Here is a 13,370-nt window from a genome sequence, read left to right as displayed (position 1 = left end):
TTATTTTTCATTGAAAATACAGGGGATGTAACACATCAATCACATGTATGGAAAATTCACCACTGTTAAAAGGATTAGCAAGTTTTTTGTTAACCAAATGAGTTTTTAGATGAGAGGATTATGAGAGGATTTTTCTACCCCAACATTAACATATTTTTAATATGTTCATTATCTTTTAATTCCAAACATTTTTCAGTGTTTTTATTTGTTTGCATATATGTAATATTTGAGCTTCTACTGAGGATGGCCTTTAGATAGGCTGAAACATGTATAGATATTATCCCATCTAATATAGAGGGTTTTTTTTTTTCTATATTGAAAAGGACGACAGTACAGGACCTTTTTTATTTGTAAAGAAAGAAATTAATTGGTTCTTAAGATTCTCATCGCTAAGCCTTGACGTCTTCGGGGAAAGTACATCTTTACATTTACTGAAAAGATGCCATACAGGGGAAATTTTTATGGGTTCCTTTCTTATTCCCCCCCTCTCTCTCTCTCCCACTTGACTTCACATTATTCGTTCCTTTCCTATATTCATACCTGAGTTTAACATTAAGAACATTGTTGGTGTAAGGATGTTGACTTAGAAAGTACAGGAGAGGTAAGAAAGTACCTCATCCAGAATTGCTGAAATAACTCATTCCGCTGCAGAAGAACTGAAAAAGTTATCTACTCCATTCCCCCCCCATTTCTGCTTCCGTGTGATGTATAACAATTACTGTAAAAGAATGTAATGATTACAATTTTATTTCAAAAATTAAATTACAAGTAAAATTGACTGATTTGATAGAAGGCAGTTTGGGTTTAGGAAAGGTTATTCCACTGAAGCTCAACTTGTACGATTCCAGCAAGATATAGCAGATATCCTGGATTCAGGAGGTCAAATGGGCTGTATCACAACTGACCTATCTAAGGCATTTGATAGGGTAGATCATGGGAGACTACTGTCAAAAATGAGTGCAAATGGACTTGACAAAAGAGTGACTGAATGGGTGGCTAAGTTTCTAGAAAATAGAACTCAGAGAATTAAAGTAGGCAAAGCTTTATCTGTCCCTGTAATAATTAAGAGGGGAATTCCTCAAAACAGTATTATTTGTCCTTTATGCCAATGATATGTATAAAGAACTGGAATCAGAGATAAGGCTTTTTGCAGATTATGTTATTCTGTACAGAGTAATAAATAAGTTACAAATTGTGAGCAACTGTAAAATGACCTTGATAATGTTGTGAGATGGACAGTAGGCAATTGTATGATGATAAACGGGGTTAAAAGTCAGGTTGTGAGTTTCACAAATAGGAAAAGTCCTTTCAGTTTTAATTACTGTGTTGATGGAGTGAAAGTTCCCTTTGGGGATCATTGTATGTACCTATGTCTTAATATAAGGAAAGATCTTCATTGGGGTAATCACATAAATATGATTGTAAATAAAGGGTACAGTCCCTGCGTATGGTTATGTGGGTATTCAGGGGTTGTAGTAAGGATGTCAAAGAGAGGGCATGTAAGTCTCTGGTAAGACCCCAACTAGAGTATAGTTCCAGTGTATGGGACCCTCACCAGGATTACTTGATTCAAGAACTGGTTAAAATCCAAAGAAAAGCAGCTCGATTCGTTCAGGGTGATTTTCGACAAAAGAGTAGCGTTAAAAAAATGTTGCAAAGTTTGGGCTGGGAAGACTTGGGAGAAAGGAGATGAGCTGCTCGACTAAGTGGTATGTTACATGTAACTAATCTCAGTAGCAAGCCTCAAAATTAAAACCTGAAGCTGAATTCCAACATATCTAAGATTTTAATCTTCCGACACCAATAAGTTTTAACAATAATTACAACTCAAATTTTAACATAGGTCAAATTACAATTGGTTTTTAATAAACCAGAACTTTGAGATATCAATTTTAGCCAAATTTTGAACATTTGAAGATACTGTGTTTTGGACCTCAATATCTTTCGAAATAACAGTTATTTCCAGTTTTAGTATAATCGTTTATATTGTTAATCTTTTAATGTGTTTATAAATTCCTATGTTTATATATTTTATTATTTAATTTTAGAATTATAATTAAGCACAAATTTCAAAGAAAATCAAATATGACAGGTCTTAACCTTGAGATGATTATATAGGCTGAGGATGCTTGAAATTCAAGCGAAACATGTCCCTATAAAATAGTGTTGTAGCATTATGATCTAACAACATAAAACCATTTGTATTGAAAAGGTGGAATAAAAATTCACAATATTGTAAGCATATTATAAGTGGTATGTTCCGAGCTGTCAGTGGAGAGATGGCGTGGAATGACATCAATAGACAACTTACCAAGGTAGATGTTCAATAAATTTCCAATTTCTTTGCAATCATTTAAGAAAAGGCTAGGAAAATAACAGATAGGGAATCTGCCACCTGGCCTAGGGTTATCAGATGACAACGGCTCGAAAGCAGGACTTTTGAGTTCAAACAGCAGGACAAAACCAGAACAGCATTAAAATTGCTTAAATTTTTTTTGTTAAAACCATTTATTTAGCGTATCTTATTCATATTGCTTGGCCACAAGTGAAGTCTCGAAAGCTGGAATGTCACTGACACCTTATTCATGTTGATTGTACTTATCAGAGCTACTTATTTTATTGACCAAGTCCTTATTGTCTTTTAGTCATAAAACTGGTTACAAGTGAAGTCTTTCATGTTGAATTTCACTGAGAGGCCGATGAACTTCGATGTTAGGCCCCTTTAAGCAACAAGCATTATCAGCATCACCAAATTTCACTGACACCAACCATTTCAGAGAGTCAACACCTAACCTATTTCTTTCTTTGGTCCACTGTGCATTTATTAAAGAAAAAATTCTTTCTACATTGGCATTATGTGCAGGAATTGCAAAATACACTTCTGCCAATTTCAGTAGCTTGGAAGAACATGTAATATTGACACTATTTAGAAAACCAGCCTATTTTTTTATGGATTGGTTCCTTCAAGAAATTTTCATTCTGGTTTTGCACTTCAACATACTTTTGAAGATTTACAAATTGGTCAAATAATCTAACATCATCAATGTGTACACCTTTAGCCCTAAGATATTTAACAGTATCTTCAAGGTCAATCCAGTTGAAATCTGAAATTAAGGTCATCCATTGAAAAGTACTGAATTCTTCAAGTGGTTGTCAACATTTTCCAAGGTACTCCAGGCATACATTATATACATCATGGACTTCTTTCATGACAGAATCACTGTCTTCTTGCAGCCCTTCCTCCTTCAAAGTTTTCATCATTTCTTTCACTTTCAGGGGAACAAAATTATTTGAAAAACGAGCTTGTAAAATGCCAACAGTTTCTTCAAATGCCTGTTTCACTTCAATAATGGAATTATTCTCCTTTTCAACATAAAGAATGTTCTCTTGAAAGACTGACATTAAAGACTGGCAAAATATTAAATAAATTTCACTTAACTTATTGGTGAAAAACTTGTTCAAAATTGTTGGCGGGTTATCCACAGATAGAAAATAAGACCGAAGTGATGGATACAGTTCAAGTATCCTTTCAACAGCTGGAAAAAGTGACAACCAACGAGTCTTCATATGCTTCAATAGGGATTTTTAATTCACATTGTAAATGTTCGCTCTCCTCATCAAGACACTTGGGGAGATGAAAGTTATTACCTTGGGACACATGAATATCAAATAAACTATATGTGGCTTGCCCGCAAATTGCCACGCAAATAGAAACAATTAATATTCCATGGTTTCCCATTTCTCTACGTGATGTTTGGGCGCCAGGGTTACAGTTTTAAACAAAACTGTAAACCAAAATTTATATTTACTAGCATAGAGACTTATACTTAAATCACAGAGGTAGGATTTTAAATAATTAACCATTAAGTATCGCTTAAGAAAGAAAATTAATGCAATATAAAATACAAATGAACTTATTATACAAAAAAAAAATTAGATGAATCGGAAAAGTTCCTTAAAGCGTGGAGGGATTTAGAATTTACTTTACTGAATTTACTAATTGCTTGTTTTATCTAATTGAAGCTCACCAATTGCAGCTTTCTTTGAAGTCATCGGGTTTCCGTGGTTACTCGTTCTCTTCTTCTCGATGTAGAATTTACTCCATGGGCATCGTTCCTTCCTTCTCTGATGTGGTACGGGCTATCTGGACTAGCACTCCCTAATTGCCTAGTCTTTAAATTAGACATTGGCCCTATACTTGTAAAAACTGATCAGCGTTGATTGTAAGAGGAGAAAATTCAGAGATATGAATTTTTCCATATTAGTAGAAATCTCAATCCAACCGGCCTATACTATTTATACGGTACAGACTTGTACCAAATTCTGTAGACTTGAACTAAACATAGTTCTTCATCCAGAAGATTTACTGAATATAACACAAGCCGTAAGCTTGTTTCGTCTCACGCAGATCCGATAACATAACCGCATCTAAGTACTGTATCGAAGCGATAACACATTGTACAAAAATAACTATGTCGCGGAGCGACCACACACTGTTTCAAAAATCAATAACGTCGTTCACAGTAGAAGTTCTAATAGTAGATATGTTCACAGCAGAAGTTGTAGTTAGGTCCTGTTCTCGTGGTGAGAATCTCTATATATCCGGGCTCACCCCCACTCTTGGTAACAGTTCAATCTCAAAACTCATATACAACGAAGTATCTGATTCGTAGATCGATTTATCAACTCCCCTTCTCTTCTTTCTTGACAAGTCCAGTAGGCGTGGCGATGATGTAGCTGACCAGCTTGCAAGCCTCGCGCGCGGGTCGCTGTTTACTAGCCTTGACTCATGAGTTAAACCCATGAGTCATGTAATTTTCCACGCTCAAGAATAACCTTTTCCGTATACACTAATATGAGATGAAATGACAACAACTATATTTCAACATATTAACCAAATCCAGTACATAATAAATTCCTATCTTTCATAATATAATAATAAATAATAAATGATGTTATAATACATACAATATGAATGCAAAAAACCTTATTTACAAATGCTTGACGTAGAATAAATATGTTATTACGAATAATTGCCGATGGCAGATAAACTTGATATCAAATGATATTGCGTAAAATGATATTATATTAAATTAGTAGGGCTGGAGAAGCCTGGACGGTTACAACATCAACAAATTCACAAAACGTTTTTAGCTCTTCATTCCCTATGGTGAATGTAGAAAAGTAGTTGAACATTTTTAACACAATGTTTTCAACGTCAATCGACAATAAATCAACTCCATCTTGAACACAATTATGCAACACGTGTGCTGGCAGCCTACTCCAATCAAGGTTTCATTAAGCTGAGATTTGAGGTGAGAAAATTCATTATTATCTCCTCTTCTTTTCAGGCCACCAAAATTCGTATTGCAGTTATCTCCTCCAAAAGCAATGCACTTCTCCGAAATTTCATTTTGTTGCAGGACATCTAACACCACTGAAGAGATTGTTTCAGCATTTTCATGACTAACACTGTGCAGGTCAATTAAATTTGCTTGCAGCCCTCCATTCCTGTAGTCGAAATACTGCATGAGCACAGGAAACAGTTCTATGTTCCCATGATTGCTGCCATCCGTACAAACACCAATGTATGATACATCTTTGACTTGTTTAATGGCACTTTCTACACAGTGAGGTCCAAGTACATTATTGACAATGACCTCGGACTTTGTATGAGCACAGTGAATATTTTTCCCTATTTCAGAATCAGGAAATAATTTAGATTGAAGTTTAGACATACAATCCATAGTTTTGTAGCTCCCATGATGAACAGCACTGTGGTACACAAGAACTCCCTCTGCAGCAATCGCATTTTCGTTTAGTGATGTGTTCTTTTTGAAAAATGTCAACACATTATTTGAAGTTGAAGCACTTTGAACTTTGTCCATTGTAATGTGACTTTCTAAATCCATAGCTTCACAATTAGCCACAGAAACGTATATTCCTGGTTTACATACTAGACACATGGCTTCTTTGCCGGTGCGGCCCTTTTTGAAGCATTTATATGTTTTCTCCCATCCAACAGTGAACTTACATTTTCTTTTCCTCTTTTCCCCATAATACATTTAATGTACCAACAAATCACAACAGATATTGTAGAGTAGATCACAAGGATTGTGGCACAACTAAGCAGCAATATGGTCGAAAATTATTTGTCTTTAGCTTCTGTTTCCATATGCTATCACCAACTTCAATTATCGATTTCGACCAGCGATAATATACCAGTCAACGACTACAGGAATTCAAAAAGTTCAAGCTGCAAAGGTTATGAAATAAGCGAGTCTAAGTTTATGAAATTAGGTTTCCAGTTGGAAAAAGTTCACTTTAACATTATTAGACGAAAATACGGACAATCAGCAAATAATTAAAAATTAAATACGGACACTAGGACAGATGCTAAAAATAAGGGCATGTCCTGGTAAATACGGACGTCTGGTAACCCTAACCTGGCCCTAAATGTAGATGAGTAGTGTTTGATTGACTAAATAATAAATTGATTAATTGACTACAAATGTAATAGTTACCAAGTAATTTGAATACTTTGACTCAACAAATTAAGCAAAGAAATTGTTCCACCTAACTGATACTTTTTACTTTCCCTCTGGTAAATTTAATTTACAAGTAGTACATGTTTTGTTTAGACTGACTAAACATCCTCAGCTACACCTTTTGGTTTAGGTAGAAATTCATAAAATTACAGCGACATATTATTCCATATGAATCTTAAAACAATCTCTTCATATATATTAAAAACTTTTTTACGTTAAATCTTTAAAAATGTGGAAATGGGTGAGGAAGGGAGGTTAAGGACTTAGCTATGTCTATTTTGGTTAAAACTTATGGCTAGTAACTATTTCTGAAAACATGTTATAATTGATGACTAGAAAATGTCTTTGTTATCTTTTGTGTTCCTATAACTTGGAACGTAGAATGTGAACCGTCTTCTTATAGCACTGTGTTTGAGTTGGAAAAATCTAGTTATGTCTTGTATGTTGAGGCTGATGATATTTGTGGTATAAGTATGCTGACTTCGGAAGTACAGGACAGGTAAGAAAGGACTATGAAGTGGATAGTTTGTGATACTTTTACTCAGTTACTTCCGAACTCTGATTAAGAGGGCCAAGTCTGTCAATTTACAAAATCAGTCAGTAAGGCAACATTTGGAGGTATGATTCGCTGTTCACAGACATTGCAATTTAAGAATCTCATTATTGTTCTGTATTGACTTGACAGTAAAGAAATGATGTAATTTAAATAGTCCACCTTGATCAATACACAAATGTTGATTAAAAACAGGATTAAAGATACATGTTTCAGCTCTATTGGGCCTTCTTTAGTCTTGAAAATGAATATAAAGTTTATAGAAATGCTTTACCAAAAAAACACCACACTACCAGGTGTATGCGTAAGTTTCTGCTGGTTTTTTTGTTTATTAAAAATATTGGCCCATCTTTTAGGTAAGTTATGAATACCATGCCAGAAAAACTGCTTGTCTTTTGCGGCAAACCATTCGTCGAGTCGTTTTCCAACTTCCTAAAAATTGCTGAAGTGCTGCTCTGCGAGCACATGCCCTATTCATGTGAAGAGGTGATAGATGGCACCAGGTCGAGGAGTACAGCGGGTGCAGAAGGATGTCCCATCTAAGCGATTTCAAGGTGTCTTTCACTGGTTTTGCTGTGTGAGACGGTGCATTATTCTGTAACAAAATCACTTTGCCATGTCTTCTGGCCCATTCTGGTCATCTTTCAAACAATACGTGATTTAAATTAATCATTTGTTGGTGATAGTGTTTTGTATTAACTGTTTCGCCGGGCTTCAAGAGTTCATAATACAGTACTCAATACCACTCTCATCCCACCAGATACAAAGCACTGTCTTTCACACTGAAATCACCATGTTTAAATTGTCAAAACCATGTCTCACATGTTCTAATCGATGGAGCATGTTCACCATATGTTTCTATCAGCAAACGATGAATTTCCACAGCCTTTTTCTTTTGATTAAATAAGCAAAGCAATGCAAACATAATGAACATAATGAAAGAGCAAATGAAAAAACAAACAAAAGAGAGCCTAGATGGAAACAAAATTAGCACAAATATACAATATTTACATCAATATGCATAGCAAAAAACAACTTATTGCGACAAAATTCAGTGAAACAGGCACAAATGTCGTCATGATCACTGAACGATACAACATAGACGTTAGTGTTTGATGGACTCAACTTGTGTGTGTTGGTAGATTAATGTCATTACAAGTTATAAGAATCATTGTGAAATCCGCATTGAAAGTAATTCATAGAAAAATATAAAATTTATTTTTCTTCCATCTATTCAATAATCCTCATTAAAATATGAAATGGTACATGTTTCACCCCTTTTAAAGGGCATCATCAGCCATAGCATCACCTCAAACCGAACCAGGCACCTGTTTAAAATTTAACTTATGACTATTAAATGAATTATTGGGTACATTTAAGAATTTAACTTAATATGTAGTCGTTAGTAAAAAACTAGATTAGATGTGAGAAGCATTAACATATTGATGGCCAAGGCCATGGTCAATGTAAGATATGACTTAATTAAATGAAATGGTGCAATGACAATGATAAGTAATTATCCAAGTTAAAATATTATTTTTAATGAGGAAATACATTCCAACACAATGAAGTTTTGGCGTAATATTACACCGTGTATTATGTTCTTGTGTTAGTTCTTATTTCAAAGGAGTTGATGTAAGTTCCAGTGTTTTTAGCTTGCAATTTGTGGAAATAGAAGTTACTTTTTGTCGCAGTTCTAGTTGAAAACTATTGTCGAACTTTAAAATTGGTGACAACTTGATGAAGGCAACACTACAGTCCTCATAAATAAACAAGATTATATTAAAAAACAGAAGAGTTCTTTTCTGATAAAACTTACTCTACTCTACGATCACCAAACCTAACGCAATCTAAAAACACTTCTTAAAACTTCACCATTTTTATTTAATGAACAAGAATATCAGAAACTCATTAATATGAATCCTAAATTACCACCGGCAGATCTCTGCCAAAGATACATAAAAAAGATGTTCCTATTCATCCCATCATCAACAGCAGAGATAGTCTGACTTATAAAACCTCACAATTCCCCCATAAATTTCTAAAAAAAACCTTAAATTTCACAATGAACACCCCATAGAAAAACTCAATCGACCTCTGTAAAACTTTAAGCAAATTCAATTTGCAACCTTATTACACAATGGTTTCTTTCGACATCACTAATATGAACTTTACAATGGTGAAAAATGAGAGTATCCTCCTATTCAACACATCATATATTCCGTCATTAGACGGAGCAAACAAATTCAAACATGTTTCGGCTCACTTGAGCCATCTTCAGTGAAAAAATTAGGGGGGTTGGAATAATTTACATAATATAAGTTGAAAAAATGCTAAAAAACATAATGAAAGAGCAAATGAAAAAACAAACAAAAGAGAGCCTAGATGGAAACAAAATTAGCACAAATATACAATATTTACATCAATATGCAGAGCAAAAAACAACTTATTGCGACAAAATTCAGTGAAACAGGTGTTAATTTAAAATAATAAATGAAACTAAAAACTGCGTTAACCTAAGAAACAAGGGAATGAGAAAACAAATGATGCAGATATGTACTCGAACATTCTGGTCAAAGAAAGTATAGAAATTATAAAAAAACAATCTTTCTAATCACAGTACTTTAAGTACAACAGAAATAGATGAATTCATACAATTACTAAGTTTTTTTCTACGCAATAACTATTTTACCTTTAATAACAAGATATACAAACAGGAAGGGTCTAGCTATGGGAGACCCTATCTCGGGAATACTCCCTGACATTTAGATGGACAACCTTGAACATAACAGAATAGTAAAAAATATTAATGGATTGTGTCTTTGGCTTCACTACATCGATGACATGCTGGCAATAATTGATAATAAATGTATCAATAGTGATAATATTCAAAATTTTCTAAACAATTTAGGTAACTGTATTAATTTCACTAAAGAAGATGAAAACAATAGTTCAATCAACCTTTTAGATATCACACTCACAAGAATCTCAGTGAAATTTGATTTCCAAATCTAAAGAAAAACCTTCTTTTACCCCTAAACCATTAAACATAGTTCTTTGCACCCACAATCACATAAACAGGCCTCATTTTATAGCTCAGTTTATAGGGCATTAAAAATTCCTCTTTTGACAGTTAATCTAAAGAAAGAATTAAACCTCATAAAAGAAATTGCCAGTTCAATGGATACAATCCCTTAATCATCAATAAAATAATCAACAAGGTGAAATTGAAATTAGCCACAAATGTTTCTCCAATAGAAACCAGTAACCCAAAATACGCGACTTACACTAATCAAATTATACATCAAGTTACCAACCTTTAGAAAAGCATAAATCAAAATTGCTTTCAAGACTCAAAACTAAATCAAAATTTGTTTTTCAATCATAACACAGTTAATTCGATCAACTGCAAATATTCTGGTTCTGGCATCTATAGACTTCAATGTGCTGTGCAATTTTTCTTATGTTTGTCAGACTGGGCAAAGTTTTTTAACTAGATATGCTGAGCACTTCAACGGTCAAAAACATAACAAATTTTCAGCAATTCGTAACCACATGAAAGATACAGGACACAGTGTCACCACAATTGAGCACGATCTTCAAATTTTAAAAAGAATCAATAAAAGGTAGACTTATGACCGAGTTTGAAAACATTTTTTAAAGTTTTTAAGGCAAAAAAAAAAAAGCACTTCCACTAGGCTGACAAATACATCACGCCCCTCTTCCCCACCAGATACAAGCAACTGCTCCACACACGTAACCCGCAATCAATCAATCAAAGTCCACAGCCCCACCTTCTCAAGTCCACTCCCCTCCACTAAGACTACACACTTACAATACGAGAAGCAGAACATCGGCGACCACTAGTACTCTGAAAACCCTTCACACAACAATGTGACATTCCAAGGGAGTTAAAAGTAAGTGTCAACACCACAGTACTTACATTTCACTTGTTTATCCTTCCCTCGTATTCTTTCATTTCTTCAATTTCGCTAACTTTAAACTTCTCCATTTTACACAGCTTACACACATCTGACAGCATGACATTCACAACTTATACCACAGCCTGTTCCCCTTTTTGACCAACAAGCAAATGTCAGAATGCCACAACAACTGCAAGGCACACGAACAACATAGGAATAGAGTACAACATAAGATGATGTCCCAATAACACCATAACAAATTCATCAAGTTGTCACCAATTTTGAAGTTCAGCAATAGTTTTCAACTAGAACTGTGACAAAAAAAGTAACTTCTGTCTCCACAAGTTGCAAGCTAAAAACACTGGAACTTACATCAACTCCTTTGAAATAAGAACTAACAAAAGAACATAGTATATGATTTAATATTACACCAAAACTCCATTGCAGTGGAATGTTATTTCCTCATTAAGTTTTAAAAAATATTTTAACTTGGATCATTACTCATCACTGCCGTTGCACCATTTAATTTAATTAAGTCATGTCTTACACTGACCATGGTGTTGGCCATCAACATGTTAATGCTTCTCGCATCTAATCTAGTTTTTAATAATAACTACATATTAAGTTAAATTCTTAAATGTACCTAATAATTCTTTTAATAGTCATAAGTTAAATTTTAAACAGGTGGCTGATTCATTTTGAGTGATACTATGACTGATGATGCCCTTTAAAAGGGGTGAAACATGTACCATTTCATATTTTAATGAGGATTAGACCTTGATTTTATGATTGATTTTATTGAATAGGTGGAAGAAAAATAAATTTTATATTATTTTTTATAAAGTTTAATGTCAGACGAACAAACTGACGTATGAGTCACATTCATACACTGCGTACTGTACTGCGTAACTCATCAAATTATACATCAAGTCACCAACCCCTTAAAAAACCATGAAATGAAAATTGCTTTCAAGACTCGAAACTAAATCAAAATTTGTTTTTCAATGATAACACAGTTAATTCGATCAACAGCAAATATTCTGGTTCTGGTATCTATAGACTTAAATGTGCCGTGCAATTTTTCTTAAGTTGGTCAGACTGGGAAAAGTTTTTTAACTAAATATGCTAAGCACTTCAATGCTCAAAAACATAACAAATTTTCAGCAATGCGTAACCATATGAAAGATTTAGTACACAGTTTCACCACAGTTGAGCGCAATCTTCAAATTTTAAAAAGAATCAAACACAAGAACTGGAAAAGACTAATGCATATATCTGGCAAAAGTCCATAAGAAAGAATTGATCTTGCAGGGTTTCATTCAACTTGTCATAATGTAAAAAAAGACAAACATAACCTAAAATCATAAAGAATAATACACAGTACTGCTACAGTAATGCATACAATTACTAAATGAAATTACACAAACCTATTAACATACATACAGTATATTCTGAAAGAACACAAAGAAATGCTACAGAATGAACATATTCTTATTCAAAATGATCACCATGTGCGGCAAAAACGTTGAGAACTCATCAATAGTTGCACAAATCGTATCCAGTGTTACTTTTTTGACACCTGACGTGATCGATTTTTTTAACATTTCAACGTTGCGGTGTCGTTTTTGACATGATATCGCCTCAAGCTTCTGCCACAGAGAATAATCCATGGATTGAGGTCCGGACGTCCAATAGGCCAGTCAGCAGCGGCGATGAACCGTGTGACATTGGTTGCCAACCACTGCTGCGTCGTTTTTGCTTTGTGTGCAGGAACGCTATCCTGCTGAAAAATCTATGAATTCCCTTCAAACAGCTTTGAATTGATACATGGTATCATCTTTTCCACTATTGTCTGGCAGATACCTGCTCAGAAGTCTTTACTCCACCTTCGCAGAAATGCATCTCCAATGTTCCCCGCCAGAATACCACCCACAATACCATGGCAAAAGCAGGGTGATGTCTGCACTGCATGGAACTTTCTCTCTTGCTTCCTTGGAGGACTGTGTGTACACACAATCGTTTTGCTTATTAAACGACTCATCCACAGTGAATATTTTTTCATCTGTGAATACGATGTCGCGATACTGGCTCTCCCCATACATTGTTAACAAAGCCTGAGATCGAACCCGGCATATCTTCTTTAATTTTTCCGTTAGTAAATGCCATGTGTATCATCTATATGCAACAACACGTAAATCATCCTTCTAAATTTGTGACATAGTTCATGGAGATATATTCATTTCACGAGATAAAATTGTTTGTTTGCGCAAAGGTTTGTATTGAATCCTTGCATGAATAGTATTCACAACTTCTTTTCTGTATACATAAGTAGGACAACCCAATCTG

This window comes from Anabrus simplex, chromosome 5 (genome assembly GCF_040414725.1).
Source record: "Anabrus simplex isolate iqAnaSimp1 chromosome 5, ASM4041472v1, whole genome shotgun sequence".
NCBI classification, from domain to species: domain Eukaryota; kingdom Metazoa; phylum Arthropoda; class Insecta; order Orthoptera; family Tettigoniidae; genus Anabrus; species Anabrus simplex.
This window is presented reverse-complemented; position numbering follows the sequence as displayed.